A 15,824-nucleotide genomic window follows, 5' to 3' on the forward strand; every position below is an offset into this window, starting at 1 on the left:
TTCAAGCCGGCCTCTATGCAGAGGAAATCCATGCAGACTAGGTCCATGGGAACAGAGCTCTTAAAGTAGATCATTGGGGCTGCTGGATAGGCAGTGTTGCTGATGTAGCAGATAGGCTGGATATGCAATGTTTTTTGCTGTATGCACCGCAGACACCTCTGGCAATGGTGCTCCACCGACTCCCGCATATTGGGCCAGAAGAACCAATCTCTTACAAGTTCTAATGTTTTGTCCACTCCTAGGTGCCCGTGATCATCGTGCAGGGATCATAGGACATGGTACTGCAAGCTTCGGGGTAGGACGAGTTGTCTCCTATCGGGATGGTTGTGATAGGGGATAACTCGGTAGAGGAGGCCATGGTCTATGTGGAACTTGTCCTATTCCGTCATGATAATAGCAACCGTGTCGGCAGGAGCACGCTGAACCACTGACTGCCGGATAGGGCGCTGAAGATCTCTTCAATCCGTGGAAGGGTATTTTGAACCAGCATGGATCCGTTCTTCCACACTACCACAATAGGGGAGGCATTAGGACTACAGGATTCCGTTACAATGCCCGCCGTCTCCATCTCTTTCAGGACGTCCCTGACGTCCTCCACATCTCTGGAAGCTATGCGTCTGGAACACTCCCAGAATGGAGTGGCATCGTTCAGTCGAATTGTGTGTTGAGCACTCTTGCTGCAGCCCACCTCATCTCACTGATGGAGAACACCTCTTTGTGTTCAGCCAACTTTTCGCTCAGGCGCTTCTTCCATTCCGGTGGTGAGGATGATTCACCGAAGTCAAACTGCAATCCGGGAGGGGTTTCCTGGACGGTAGCCGCATTTACGTGAGCTTGAGATTCTAGTTGAACCACGAGGTATATTCGGCCCAGCGCTTGACCGACGTCAAACCATATAGGATGAGGCGAGATGTTCTGTATGGTCACCTTGAACCGGCGAGGAAGTGAAGACTTCCACTCCTTCATTTCTGGCACCACTTTGAACCATCTCTTGGCATCCTGTTTGGGCGTGGTCTCAAGTGAAAAGTACTAGTTGGCCTCATCACGGCCCGGATAGTTAGGTACGGCGGCCATGTGTCTCATTCCCTCTGGTGGAATCTCTGGCAACCCCTTCTCAAGGTTTAAGAATTGTCCAAACCCTTCTTGGGCAGAGATTCTGTAGCACTCTTTGAATACTGGGTGAATCTGCAGAGATGATAGGGGTAATTCTCCGGCTTCTGGCAGATAGGCCCGGATCAGGACTTGCACCACATCCGCGTTGGTCCCCAATATGATGTGGGAATTTGGATGTTCACGGGGCTCGGGACATACCAAGGCTTCCACTTTCATGGGGTGGGTTTGTTGGTGTTGAGCTGCGGTATATCCAACCGCACTTGAATCACACCATCAATGGGGTAGTCTTTGCTATTAAGGCCCCATAATTTAATTTTCTCTTTGACTGCATAGGCAGATGCTTGAGGTGCAGATCGTAAAAGGGCCGGTAGATGATGGTCACTTGCAACCCAGTGTCCAGCAATGCAGAAGAGTAGATGCCCTCCACTAGTACTCGTACTGTGGCCGCAGGTCCTACTCGATTGTAGACATCTGATTGGGGCTCCTTTTCAGGGCTATGCGCAGGGGCACTATCCAAATGTGGACTATGTGGACGGCTGTTCTGCCGAATGCACGGTGAAGACTATGGCTCCGGAGGACGAAGTGTCTGAGTTTGGACAGTCCCGTGCAAAGTGACCTTCTTTGTGGCAAGTGAAGCAGTGGTTGCTTCGGGCCGCGTTGGAGCTATGGTTAGAGGCCGCACTCCGAAGTGTCGAGGGGATCTGTCATGAAGGACCCTGGGGAGTATTGTCCTCAGGATTCTCTTTCGCACTAGGCTTCTTGGGTGGAGTCGCTTTACTCTCTCCTTTTGAAGATTCCAGAGACGTCTTGGGAGTGTAGAATCGCAATTGGACCTCATGTTTCCTTATGTGGCCCAGCAATTCCATGAAGCTGGGGGATTTCTCAGCCAGAGGGGCGCCTTGCATCATAAGGGCTATAGGGTGAGAGGGTATAGATCCCTTCATAAGTTGCTTTAAGCGGTACTCATCCACATCTGTTGCAGAAATTACTTTCTTTGACAGTAATCCCCACAAGGATAGTTGTAGGCGTCAGACAAACGTGGACAGCTCTTCTCCCTCCTTCTGCTGGAGAGCACGAAACTGGGGCAAGAGTTCATCTTCATCATCCTCGGCACTATAGGCCTGGTTGAGGAGTTCAACCAACTCTTGGGCGGTGGCTTCTCCCTCTGTCTCGCGGTGCATTCACACAAGTTCGACTTCTGAGGGCCGTAGGCACTCGACTATCAGTTGCCTCTTCACAGGTTGGGAACAAGACCATTCCTCAAGCACGTGCAGGCTATGTTCCCTCCAAGTCCCAAACTCTTCTTCTCCGACGGGACTGAGGGATATCCTGGACAAAGCTTTGAGCTTGCGGTAGTTATGTGACTGCGAGGACTGCACTAGACCGTCCACCAGTTGCTGTATTGCTCCTCAGTAGTCCGGGCCTCAGGTCAACCGGCGACTACGGCAGTCAGACCGGCAGCTGTGGACTGACTCCGGGCTAGCTCTGTTCCTTCTGGGGCTATCAGAGGGGTGTGGGAGTTCAGCCCTCAAAGGTACCTCAGGTGTTGGTCCGGGACTGAAAGCCCCCATTGGAATTGGTAGGTCGGGGTATATCAACGGGCAACCAGTGAGCATGGTCTCCAGAAAATTCAGGGCCCGGTGGCCCTCATCTTTACTCAATTCGTTGCCGGCGGTAACTATGACTACGCTCCATCGGTAGGTAGGATCCAATTTTTGGCCTAGTGGCCGGGCTCCGGCTAAACCAGGAAACCGCCTTAGGGAGGTGCAGACTTGATATGTGGGGGTGGCGGCCGGGACGTCCCCCACAGCGACCACGTGGCGGGGAGACTTGGGACTCCACGGCCCACTAACGGACCTCTTGTTTGGAGGGTACGAACATGGTTCCCTAAATTTGGTTCTGCTATCTCGGGCACCCCAGGTCTGAATCTCAGCAGCGCCTCCAAATGTAGCCCCCTTTCCCTATGCCTAAGGAGACTACGCGGGCAACTACGCGTGCTATTGTACCTGTCTGCTCACAGGAGGCCTAAGCCTCCGCTTCTGGGAGCCTGGGGTGAGCTCTATCTCCTTGTGCGTTGGCGGGATAACCCCGCACAGGATCCAATACTACAGCAATAAGCAATAACACAACACACTATATATATATATATATATATATATATATATATATATATATATATATATGGGGTCTTCACAATATACATCAATGTGACACTCTTGTTGAATGAAATGCTAATCATGTATGTTTAATTAATTGATCATTTACTTAATTTATTTAATTATTGGCTAATCATGTACAAATATCTCCCTGTAAATATCATGAGAGGGGCACTTGGAGGGTATCCCCTGAAGAAGTCGTCATCATCGATGACGAAACGCGTAGGGTGTGACTAGATTGCGACCGCCATTTGCCCACGAGCATTGTGGTTTCTTGCTGCCAGAGACTGATTCCCTTGTGTGTACCACACGGCCCTAATTCAACCATAGAGGACTTGGAGGGCATTGCTGTCCGGAGGGACTCCTTCCAGCCGAACACTGAGTGCGAGCTTCCGGTTCACCGGTTCACCAGCTACACGAGGAGAGTCACGTGACGACGCCAGTACCTGGAGCCGCACTGAGAGGACTAAGCTGACGGCACATGAGAGCCAAACTCATACACGCTATTTATCGCTTTACCTTTGTGAGTGGGCATTTGAAAGATTTTATGTTCCTTGAAATACAAATTTTATTATGTTAATGCACTAGGTGTGCGCCTGTTTTTTCTTTTCTTTTTTTTCAGATATGGTTAGGGACCGGTGATCCCTTTGAAACGGGCTGCAGGAACCTGGTGCAAATATCATTGGAACAGGACTTTTAATACTTTATATTTTTATTATTTTTTACTTTTTCACTTTTTTCATTTTTTGTGATAATGAATTTTGCTAACATATTTTAATATCTATATGTAGGTATTTTTAATCCCATTACAAGTAGTGATTTAGTCTTTATATTGCTATACATTTTTTAGTCTATATCATTGTGAATAAGTCTATATCTAGCTACCCCACCAAGCACCTTTCATGATTAGCTTTACCGGTTCTTTTTATTAGTCAGTTTTATATAGAGGCGCTACTTCATTTTTTGTCTGTTTTGTTATATATATATATATATATATATATATATATATGATCTTTACCATAACAATGCTACACATATAACACAATACCACATGACACAGTGTAGTGTAGTGACCCAAACAAGTAGTCGTTCCCCCAAAGTACTGAGGGTGCCATGGTACCAATAACCCCTGGTGTCCGTCCCAGCAATCCCACCCAAATGTGAGGTAACGCTACCCCCTGTAGATGTTGGTGCCTGTTGGATACCTGCCTGGGTACTCCAGTACCCAGGTGCTGCTTGGCGCGGTGTGTTGGAGCAGGTCCCACGCAGCGGGGCCTCCGACAGAATTCCCCTCTCCTAAGGATCCTGATCCTCCTCGCAGTGTGAGCTCCCGCCGTAGGGTCTCACACAATGTTTCAGGGACCTGTGGCCGTCCGGTCACCGGCGCAGTAATAATAATAATGGGAAGAGTCACTATCTGGGGCCTTCCCTGCAACACTCCTCTACAGGTGTCTCAGGGCCTAACTGGGGCCTAGGGGGAAAATCTAGGCCTAGTCCAGAAAGCACTGCTCCCTGGACACTACTTTCTCCCTTCGCTCCTCCGTCAGGACTGAAGTGCGTGGTCCCCGCACGTAGAGGATATCCTGTTCCTCCAACTGCTCTAATCCCATTTGCTGGGACAGCCCCATGTGTGCAGTCCTCCCCTCTAAGGATTCTGGGACTTGTAGTTCCGCTGTACTTTATGCGGAGTCAAAACCAAAATGACCGCCGCACTACTGACTGCGCATGCGAGCCTCGTCGCTCTGCGCATGCGCGACTAACAAGATGGCTGCCTCCACCTCCCGATCGCACGGAGCTCCCGGCGATAGCCAGGCAGATCCCCGCTCTGGAGGCAGGGTAAGGGACTTCGCTATATCTGTATGTACTACACCAGGGGTGGCCAACTGCAGTCCCCAAGGGCCACCAACAGGTCAGGTTTTAAGGATATCCCTGCTTCAGCATAGATGGCTCAATCAGTCTGATTGAGCCACCTGCGCTGAAGCAGGAACATCCTTAAAACCTGACCTGTTGGTGGCCCTTGGGGACTGGAGTTGGCCAGCCCTGTAATATACATTCCATTACATACTAGTAGTGCTACATATCAATAAGTCCGTATTAACTCTGTCACTGCCAAAAGGACCAGGAATGCGCTGCAAAGCAAGGGTACATGTATTACCATCTTATTTAGAACATGCATTACTTAAGTTCTACAAGTGCTGATAAATTAACACTATTTAACACTGATGGCCGACAAATGCTATGGTAGCTGTGTTAAATTGGCACACAATACCTGCTACGATTATACACATATCAATTAAAATGCCATTTAACTGCTCATCCAATTAACAAGTTACCATTAAACGTGTTACAATGTACTTTATGCAATAGTTTAGTGTTATTCTAACCTGACTACATTTACTATTAAATACTTTGCATTTCAGGGGAGGGTTCCTGGGAGATTAACAGCAAAGCCTTTTCATACAGTACATCCGAGCGTTTATAGAAGGAGCAGATGGCAGTTTAAATGATCACTAGATCAGAAGTTCCCTGCATTGTGTGAGTAAATCAGCCTGTCACATCTATTGTGCTGGGGAGTTTGCCATCTTCACAAGATATGTTTGTTTATTACTGAAATTGTGTTCATCTTTCATTCACTCAATGCTACCTAAAGCACCAGTGCGTCTTAGAAAAAATAAATACAAATATATATTCTTAGTACGACCACGTGTGTCGCTATGACATGTATTATTTTTTGGAGCATGCAGACATGGGGTTTCTCACACACTATCATAATTTGTTGTAATGTACAGTAATTCCCTCCCTGTCTCCCTGCCATTGTGCCAACCTATACCTTCCCCCCCCCCTCATCCTCTTCCTCCTCTGTGCTCCTGTGGACGTACACTCCCCCCCCCCCCCCCCACATCCCTAATTCTCACCTTCCTTATTTCTGTTTTAACACCCTTCCAGTGCCTCTCTGTTCTTTATTCTTCCTTTTTTTCCTTTTCCAATCCCTGTCTAAGTCGTAAAAACCTTTTGTATATCAGTATTGCTGACCTGAGGAAGAGAGGAGAACTCTCGAAAGCTTGTCCTGTGACATAAATTATTAGTCCAAATAAAAAAGGTATCACCTAATACTGAAGTACTCATTTATTCTGCACTATCGCAACTGGACTAACACGGCTATTTTCGTATATATATATATATATATATATATATATATATATATATATATATATATATATATACACACACAATTATAAGTGTAATTGCATAACTTAATTTACCATGCTGATGAGTAACTGAAGCTACTCAAGAGGATTGTCTATTTTATGGTAATCTTATATCTAGTGCTAAAAAGCTATCCCCACTGCTAAATAACACGGAAACGTGTGTTGTTGATTAATTTTAAATGCTACAATGGCGGACGACCCCCAAACATACATAAAATATACCCCATTGGTCACCTCTGTATACAATTAAAAAATTGCTGGTGCATTGGGACCCAAAACACACAGTGGGTTAGTATGTAGCAAAGTCTGCAAAACAGGAATGAAAACATTGCACTACATTCAAAGAAAAATATCCCATAGGGTACAACAGGATTTGGGGCTTTAATAGATGTAGTGCAATTTTTCTGCTCCAGTTTTGCAGCCCGCAGACAACACCAGATCTGAAATATTACAGCTATGCCACCGGCAGTCTGATCAAATAAAGCCACATCACAGAGACTGCTGCTTTATTGGAGTATAAGCAGTGAATTCCACTTTTTCTTCAGGTTGAAATGAGATATTATTCCAGTGATCTTCATTTAAACCAAGTCCCTCTCCAGAGAATGATGCTGGGGCTCCCGCTGGCAAACGCCTGAGGCCAAACGACCTACACAAGTGGGGATCTGTCGTCTCTTTATTCCAATTACCTTTGATAGTATTCTCAGACTGGAAATGAGGATCGCTGCTGGAGTTCTTACTCCTCTGGAAATGACAACCAGCAGAGGCAAGGCCTGTCAGATCACATTACCAGCCTCGATTACTGCTTGATAGCTCCTTATTGTGATAGTGCCTCAGAAGAGAAGATGAATAACAGACTCAAGCACACTGTTTACCAAATACTATACATTCACTATAAATCCACAAAACTACTGGACAAAAACATTTATCATTTATAAGTGTACCTTTTTATACCAGGGGTTGGCCAACTCCAGTCCTCAAGGTCCACTAACAGGTCAAGTTTTAAGGATATCCCTGCTTCAGCACAGGTGGCTCAATCGTTGACTGGCCGTTGACTGAGCCACTGATTGAGCTACCTGTGCTGAAGTATGGATATCCTTAAAGCTTGACCTGTTGATGGCCCTTGAGGACTGGAGTTGGCTACCCCTGTTTTATACCTTCATAGAATACCTAAGAAGACCTTTTTTATTGAACCGCAAAAGAACTATATGTCGATGTGGCGTTCAGACGTACCGGCCTGTTACTCAATTGGAGTCATTCAAAGCCTCTCAGCTGAAAAATTATTGGGAAAATAGGAACAACAGAGGGCCCTCATCTATTATAGTGTCTGTCATCTTCTAGCAGATACAAATGAGCAGCCTGCTAACACGGCTATTTCCGTTTGATTTATTTATATATATATATATATATATATATATTGTGACAGAAACCAGGGGATGGTAATAAATTCCATATATAGGGCTCCCAGGATACTGAACAGTTTCTATCCTGTTTGGCCTGGGAGTGCAGTCTTATAAAACATGCACGCCATCCCACAGTTTGTCTGCTGCCTGATTTCTGTCACCTGTCATGCTAATTAGAAATCAGGTATTTAAGACTGAATTCCTGGTTCCTCTTCCCTCTCCCCAAGAGCCTGGAGACAGGAAGGCTGCTGGAAGCAGAGAGGGGAAAAGCCTCTCCCCAAACAGGTTAAATCATTCTGTTCCTTTTTGTCTAAAACTGCAAAGTACCTTGTTTTGTTGTTGGAAGTGGAAAAGCCACTTCAACCCTGAGTCAGGGAAAACCTAAGTTAAGTTATTGCTCAGGTGAGCAGCTTTTTGTTTTGCTGTATTTCTGTTGTATGCACTGTGGCAGTCTCAGTGCCTGGGACTGAATAAACCAGGCATAGCCTGTTTAAAGGAACAGCACGTGACGCCTCATCATTTAACCTACCCTAAAAGACCGTGTTCTAACAGTCCCGGACAGACGGCGGAGCCCCGGAGTAAGCCGTTTGTCACAATATATATATATATGTAGCCTCCCCAGGCTACACGAAGGCGCAGTGTTGCTGCTTCTGCGACTGTGTGGCATGTTGTAGTGACGTAATCGCCCCTCTTCCAGAAGGACGTTCGCTGTCTCCATCTAAATGTAGACCCAGTGGCCGCAGAAATGAGCAATCCTCAATGTACAGTTTATTTAAACCTAGAAAGAACAACAAGAAAGGAGAAGTTATCCTGAATCCAGATATTTTTTTTAGGCAGAGCATGACGTTCATTCCACTCGCGGCCACGGTACGCAATTTAAAAACATTCTGCCTTTTCCCTCTAGAAAATGCTACCTTTATCCAACCGCTCGCCCTCAGGATATAGTGACCTATTCAATCCAGTAGACATAATGCTGATATATAATGTGCTCTGTCCATGCTTTACCAGCATAGTGTGATGTGCCCCTCTTTGAATTGTACGTGGAAGCTTCTATAAAACATGTTTTTAATTCTCTCGTCTTTCTGCCTACACAGAGCTACCCACAAGGATATTATATTAATGTATATTACATGAGTTGAAATACAAGTGGTTCTTTGTTTAATCATCTTATTTCCATTATGAGGATGTGTAAACAATTGTCCACTACAGATGTTACCTACAGAACAATTTTAACATCTGTAACATCCCACTTTAGTAGGTGGAATAAATGAAGCGTTGTGGGTATAATGTATTATCCCTCTTAACCAGTTTGTTGGATATATGTAAACCACATTTATATGCCATGATCAGTATGAATTTACATTTGGTACCCAACATTTCATCATTGACTACAATATGCCAATGCTTTCTGACTAGGTGTTCCATAAAATGACTGGCTGTCCTGTATGAAGAAGCGGAAATCCATCTGTCCTCATCCTTTGCCTTCGTTGATTTACCAGCCTCACCTTGACGTGTTTCCAGCACAGTCATAGCCCCTTTCACTAAATGTTTCCGCGAGGTCTGTCCAAAACAGAAGTAAAATCCTCACGAGTATTAATAGTTCTGGTTGCTATCACCATTGTAGAGTATGGTACGGATTGACCTATCGTAGGTGGATGGTAAGTGTCAGCATGTAAAAATGTTGTGTTTCGATGTCTCTAGGTTTACAAAAATCTGTTGTACAAATTCTGCCACCAACTACCTTGATGAGGAAATGTATGGTGGTATGTATCCAGTGAATTGAGATACAGTAAATGAGTTTTTCCAAATCAAAAACACTTCATCAATAAATCTGTCGTACATATGGATGTGCTTATTAACATTGATGGATGTATCTAGTTTCATGCCTATCCATGTATATGTTTGCATATGGTGGTGCTAGATGTGGACCCATGGCTGTCTCTTTTAATTGTAGGTAATACGGTCTCTCAAATCTGCAATAATTCTTATGAAGCACAAACTGTAGGATCAAAAGAAGAGAATCGTCTGGTGGTTCCTCCTTGCGATCTTGCATAAGAGTCAATCTGACAACATCAGCCCTGTGTTCGTGTGGAATGTTAGTGTATAACCAGATACATACATCATAACAAGTTGGAAATCCCTCTGTTCTAGATCAGTGGTGCGTAAACCAGGTGTGATGAAAACGAAATTTTCGGGGGTGGGAGCGGCACTTAGAGGCCCAGCGTTCTTCCCCACAACATTTTTCAAAGAGTGTAAGGGTTGACAAAGTGCAAGGATTGCACGAAACGCGTCAGAGGTTCCTCTCAAGATTCTTGTTTTAGCTTCAATGTTGCTAAATGTTCAATAAACAGCCTTTTTGATATAGCGATCCAGTATCTGTCTTCCTTGCCTCCATTTGGAACGCATCGTTACCACTTGTTGGTACGCAGTGCACCGCCAGTATCCTTCCCCCTCCGGAGGAATTTTATCGGATATCCATTTCGGGCTGAGAGCGCGCTGTTTCCAGGATTCCATACAAACGAAGGTCGTGAGTACTTTCATGCTATTACTACATGATGAACTTTGAGTTTATATGTTGGTGGTCTAGCTCTAAGGATTTTTGTATTATTGGATTAAGGGGCCAGTTTTTCCCTTTCACACAGGTTTCCTTGACATCCCATATATCTGATCATTTTTACATACCCTCATGTATGAGCATAAATTACCATACATCCATCAGTACTTCACATTTATATACCTGGATATACCAATACATGTGTATTTACAACAGAAATAATGCTTGTGGATTACAACTACAGAGGGACCAATAGCATTTTTGGGTGCATTTTTGTGAATAACCTTGAGCACTGGTTTAGGAGGTTGCCCACCGTTTATTCCTATTTAATTGTAGAGTCAAAGTTGAGTTTCTATAATTGTTATTCCTGGACTGCAATTCCTCATTGTCAGCTTTCTTGTCATTTTTGTTAAGGATTTCATAGCTGCAAATTAACAAGATTAAAAAAAACTTATACCAATACCAATGGTTTTGTCTCACATAATGATCCAGTTCTTTTTGTATTAGCAAAAATACTTGGACCAATATTTTTTTTATTAGTAACAGATATTTACACTTTATCTGAAACTTATGGGAAGTTTCTGTGATGATGGTTATGGTGATGATGGTGGTTGTGGTGATGTTGGTGGTTGGGATGATGGTGGTGGTTGTGATGGTTGTGATGGTTGTGGTGGTAGTGATGGTGGTGTGTGTCACGGGAGAACAGGACTAATACCAGGGATCAATATCGCCAGACAGAACCCGAGAGTTTATAAAACTAATTTATTGGAAAAGCATATCCACAACTATACAAAACACACAAACATCCCACATACCCAAATGGGGAAACTGTGGGATACCCTGCATATCTAGTTGCAGGGACCTCCTTGCAGAGATTTCCCATGTTCTCTTTCTTGCCCAGTGCCTAAAGGACTGGTTTTCAGGCCTGAGACCAGCACTGGAGTGGACACTGCAGGTTCTCCCGGTCACAGCAACACCTCTGTAACTCGAGCAGGCTCTGTCTGCTAGGGGTCTCCCTCCCTGTCTGCTAGGGGTCTCCCTCCCTGTCTGCTAGGGGTCTCCCTCCCCACCTTTTTATACACTTAAAACATAATATTGCAACACTCAAGGCCAGGTGCTGACTACATGCCCAGGCCCTGATTGGCGGGTAGAACTGCAACTTAACATTTGCAGCATAACAAGGATACAGGGAAAGGTCACAGACCAAGTTGCAACAATTCTCCTGCAAACATAACCCCATATTCCTGAGGTGCTGGAACCAAGCAAAGACATACATATATACATAACATATAATACAATACCAATATATTACTGACAGGTAGGGGTAATGGCAGACTTAAACTTTATTAACGGCAGCCATATTTACCACTACCGTCACAGTGTGGTGGTGATGATGGTGATGGTTGTGGTGGTAGTGGTGATGGTGGTTGTGATGGTGGTGTAGTGATGGGTTTGGTGGTGGTGATGGGTGTGGTGATGGGTTTGGTAGTGGTGATGATGGTGATGGTAATGGTGATGGTGGTTGTGATGGTGGTTGTGATGGTGGTGTAGTGATGGGTAATTGTGGTGGTGATGGGCATTGCTCACAACTGCCAGGAAGAGGACTTGGGTTGAAATAGAAAAAAATAGAAAAAAAGAATACCGAATAGGTTGCCTTCCAAATTTCTACAATTCAACCTCAACTATAAATTGATCAAAGGGTACCGGTACAAAAGCCTTTGAACAACACACATAATTCACAGTCGGATAGTATTCTCTTATATTGGACACTGTTAGTTGGCCTTTTTGCAAGTCCTCGATCCCGATGATCTGGCCGGAGTTTAAATTAGATTTCCTTTTCCCCCTTCTCGAAGGTTCCTTATGTATCTGCAGCAATGTCCTAGTCTCTTTGATGCAACCAAGTTCTCGACTGTGTTGTTTTAACCAGCCAGAGACATCCGTAATCATCTTCGAGCCAAGGAGAAATCTGTTCTGATTTATCAGCCTAAAATTAATTTTCTCCAGGTGGGGTATTCATTGTAATGGTGATATTTATTTTTATTTTGTCAACTGTTTGAATTTCTGTTCTTGTTGAAGATAATTGACTGCTGACTTTTTTCAAATACCAGAAGTATCAAATCAAGAGGCCTTATTAAGAATATTACACCATTTCACAAAGAAGTCCTTGTTATTTCTTCCAATGGTTGGCCAATTCCTAATGCGAAAGCCACATGGGATGAGTTTCTACGTGTTAGGCCTGGGACATAGTACCGTAGGCTGTGCTGAGCCGTGCTGAGCCGTGCTGAGCAGATGCACTTACCCCCTGCATCTGTCATCAGCGCGGCTTTAGCAGCCGCTTCTGCATGCGTGCGGAGGCTGAGAAACGTGACCGCTCACATCCAATGGGAGCGAGAGACTAGCCCAGCATCCCGCCACGCCTTTGCCCCGCCTCCACCCGGCCCCCAAAGCGCGCTCACTGCCTCGTCTGCCAGGACACAAAAAAGCTCCAGTTGGAGCAGGCGAGGCAGAGCAGGAGCACAGCTCAGCGCGGCCCGAGGCACCATGCACCGAGGCACCATGCACCGAGGCACCATGCACCGAGGCACCATGCACCGAGGCACCATGTACCGAGGCACCATGCACCGAGGCCTAATACTCACTCAACGTAGTGCCGTGTGACTATAATTGTCTCCTTTTTTTTTTAAATTCCTCTAAATTTTTGCAGAAATGTTGTGGTTTATCTGGTCCAAAAGCCTCAGAAGGTGTACAATAATCCAGTTTGTGAAAGCTAAAATTCTCTAATGAGGTCTAATCAAAGAAAAAAAGATCAATTACCAAACTCGGTCTGGGAAGAGAAAGAAAAACACAAAACTGAAACCATAAAAGGAAGACAATTATTGTGTTGCAAAGACCCTGTAACCCAGAATATAGTGCCCCAGAAATGACATGGGGAGTTTGCACATATTACACAAAAAAACTAAATATACAAGGTGCGTCCCATGCTGTGCAGGGATTTCCTGGATCCAGCGCCCGAAGAGTACATGAGAAAAGTGGAAATAACAGCGGCCGCCCACTGATCGTTGTGAGAAAGTGATATAGGGGTTTTTCAAGTAAACAGCAATAGGACCTAAGCAGCCATTTTGTTCTGAGAGCCATCTTGCAGCCATCTTGTTCATAGCCATTTTGATGTGTTCTTGTCCCTGTGTGTCATCCATTTTGCTGTTTGTCTGCATGGAAGCATGAAATGAAAGCACAGTTCGGGTCTGAAAGAATGTTTCGCTCTCAGCAAATTTTGTTGATACTAGCCCGGGCCAGCTGCAAAAGAAAGGAGCGTACGGCCTTGAGAAAGTACTAGGCAGTGTTAGGTGGGATCACAGATAAAACCCACTTCTCACATTCAAGTGTAAGGTGGTGGAATCAGAGAGGGAAATCATTTCTCACATTCACTCCCCTTAAAGAATGCAAAAACATAGCAGGCCCCAGATGCATATAGGGGGAAAGGTTACGAGTTTGCGTAAGGCTTTTTAGCTGTTTTTCTCATATTCATTTGTTTTTCATAGAAATTTTTGTTATTTTCTATGACGTACAAGTCACCTCATAAAGGGGGCGTGCGCTTTAGTACTAGGGTATAAATATGTTGTACATCTTATATCTGGCAGACAGCTTTGCCAATAAGCTGTCTCCATTCAAGTGTGTGCACCTGTATGCCAATAAACACACTCGTTATTCTGTTTGTATTGAACCCTAACTTGTATTTTTTACTTCACGCTTTCACCGTTGCAATCACGTATTTAATCAGCTTTCAGCCGATACGGAGGAACAAAACAATTGCAACCAGATTTACTAAAGAAGAAAAAACTCCCAATGATTTAAATGGGAAGGTTTTCCTGTGATACATAAAGTCTTGCAGCTGGGAGACTTCAACAAATTACTCTTCTGCGAGTCCAACCCTACTATAGTTGCTAGATTAAAATAAAATGACTAATGCTGCCCCCAAGCCAACGTTTCTATTAGACAACTGAAATGGTAAAATGATTATTTTAATTCATGTAGAAAATGGAATAACATACAGCAGGGGTGCGCAAACTGGGGGGCGTAAGGTTTTCCAGGGGGGGGCGGTTGCAGAGGCCCTGCACTCTTCCCCCAAGGCATTTAAATTATATGACGGGGGATCACGTGAGGCCTCTGCAACTTCCTTTTTCCTTGTTTTCGGCAACGCGGCGTCGAGGTGATGTCACATTGCCGTGGCAACGCGACGTCACGTGACCCTGTAACGTCATTTGACGCCCAAGACAAGGAAGGGGGAGCAAGCAGGGAGGGAGGGCAGCAGGGGGGGCGCAGCGGGGAATGTTTGCGCACCCCTGGCTTATATTTTTAAACCGATGTAATATAGTAATTGTGTAGGTAGGTTCAAATGTAGCTTTTTGTATGGGACACAAATTGGGATTTTCCATATATGGTGAGGAGTTTTTGTCACTTTTTTGACTCGCCATAACTTGTCTTGTGTCTGGTTACACCCACGTACCAGCTTCGCATTGCAAAGCCAGTATAACCAACCTCGCTCTGATGAGACCCAAAAGGTCGAAACACCTGTCTGTGAGTAGGTTTACTAGCTTTGCACTTCTTTAAACCAGGCGGTGCTGATAAATCTGTGTAATACGGCAGGTGTACGCTTATAGGGGAAAAAAAAAAAGGGGGGGACAAACCCCCATGCCAGTGCTCAACATAAATCGGTAGCGACAAATGACTGGAATAAAGTCCAAATATAATAATAATGATGGTAATTGTAATGCAGGAGACATGTAGCTGCTGCACTTTGAAGCTGCTGAGTCGTACGTAGTCCATGTATGAGAGGACCAACGAGGCAGGTAGGGGAGAAAAGGAGCGGGGAGGGAGATCTGCTGCAAGAGCCCACAACGTGAAGCCGCGCTGGCGGCGTGACCAACCCCGTCGCTAACCGGTCCCCAAATGACTCCTGCTGTCATACTATGGCTTCGGGTGAGAAGAACAAACTCGGAAAAGGACTCGCGTTCCCCAGTTTTCCGTATCCTGTAGCGAGATGGCGCAGCCTTGCAGCCCCTGGTCAGGGGTGCCACCTCCCCGAGTTTGACCCGGACACTCTGGGTTTTGGGCACTTACCTCCGGGCTTAGCCTGTCAACACACGGGCGTGGCGGCGTCTCTGGCATTCTCCTGCATCTCCAACTCCGGTGAGCATGGCTGCGCGGCGTCACGATGCAAGAGGATCCCAGGAGACGCCACCACACAAGGTAAGAGATTTTTTTTTAACATTTTTCTCCGTGTTGGCCTTTGGTAGGAGGTGGCAACCCGGCTCCTGGTCGGTGCGCGCTCCAGCCGGGAGAAGGATCCAAAATAGATCAAAACAAAAAGCGGAGCACGGCGAAAAAAATGGTA

Source organism: Ascaphus truei, chromosome 11, assembly GCF_040206685.1.
Source record: "Ascaphus truei isolate aAscTru1 chromosome 11, aAscTru1.hap1, whole genome shotgun sequence".
Classification (NCBI taxonomy): Eukaryota; Metazoa; Chordata; class Amphibia; order Anura; family Ascaphidae; genus Ascaphus; species Ascaphus truei.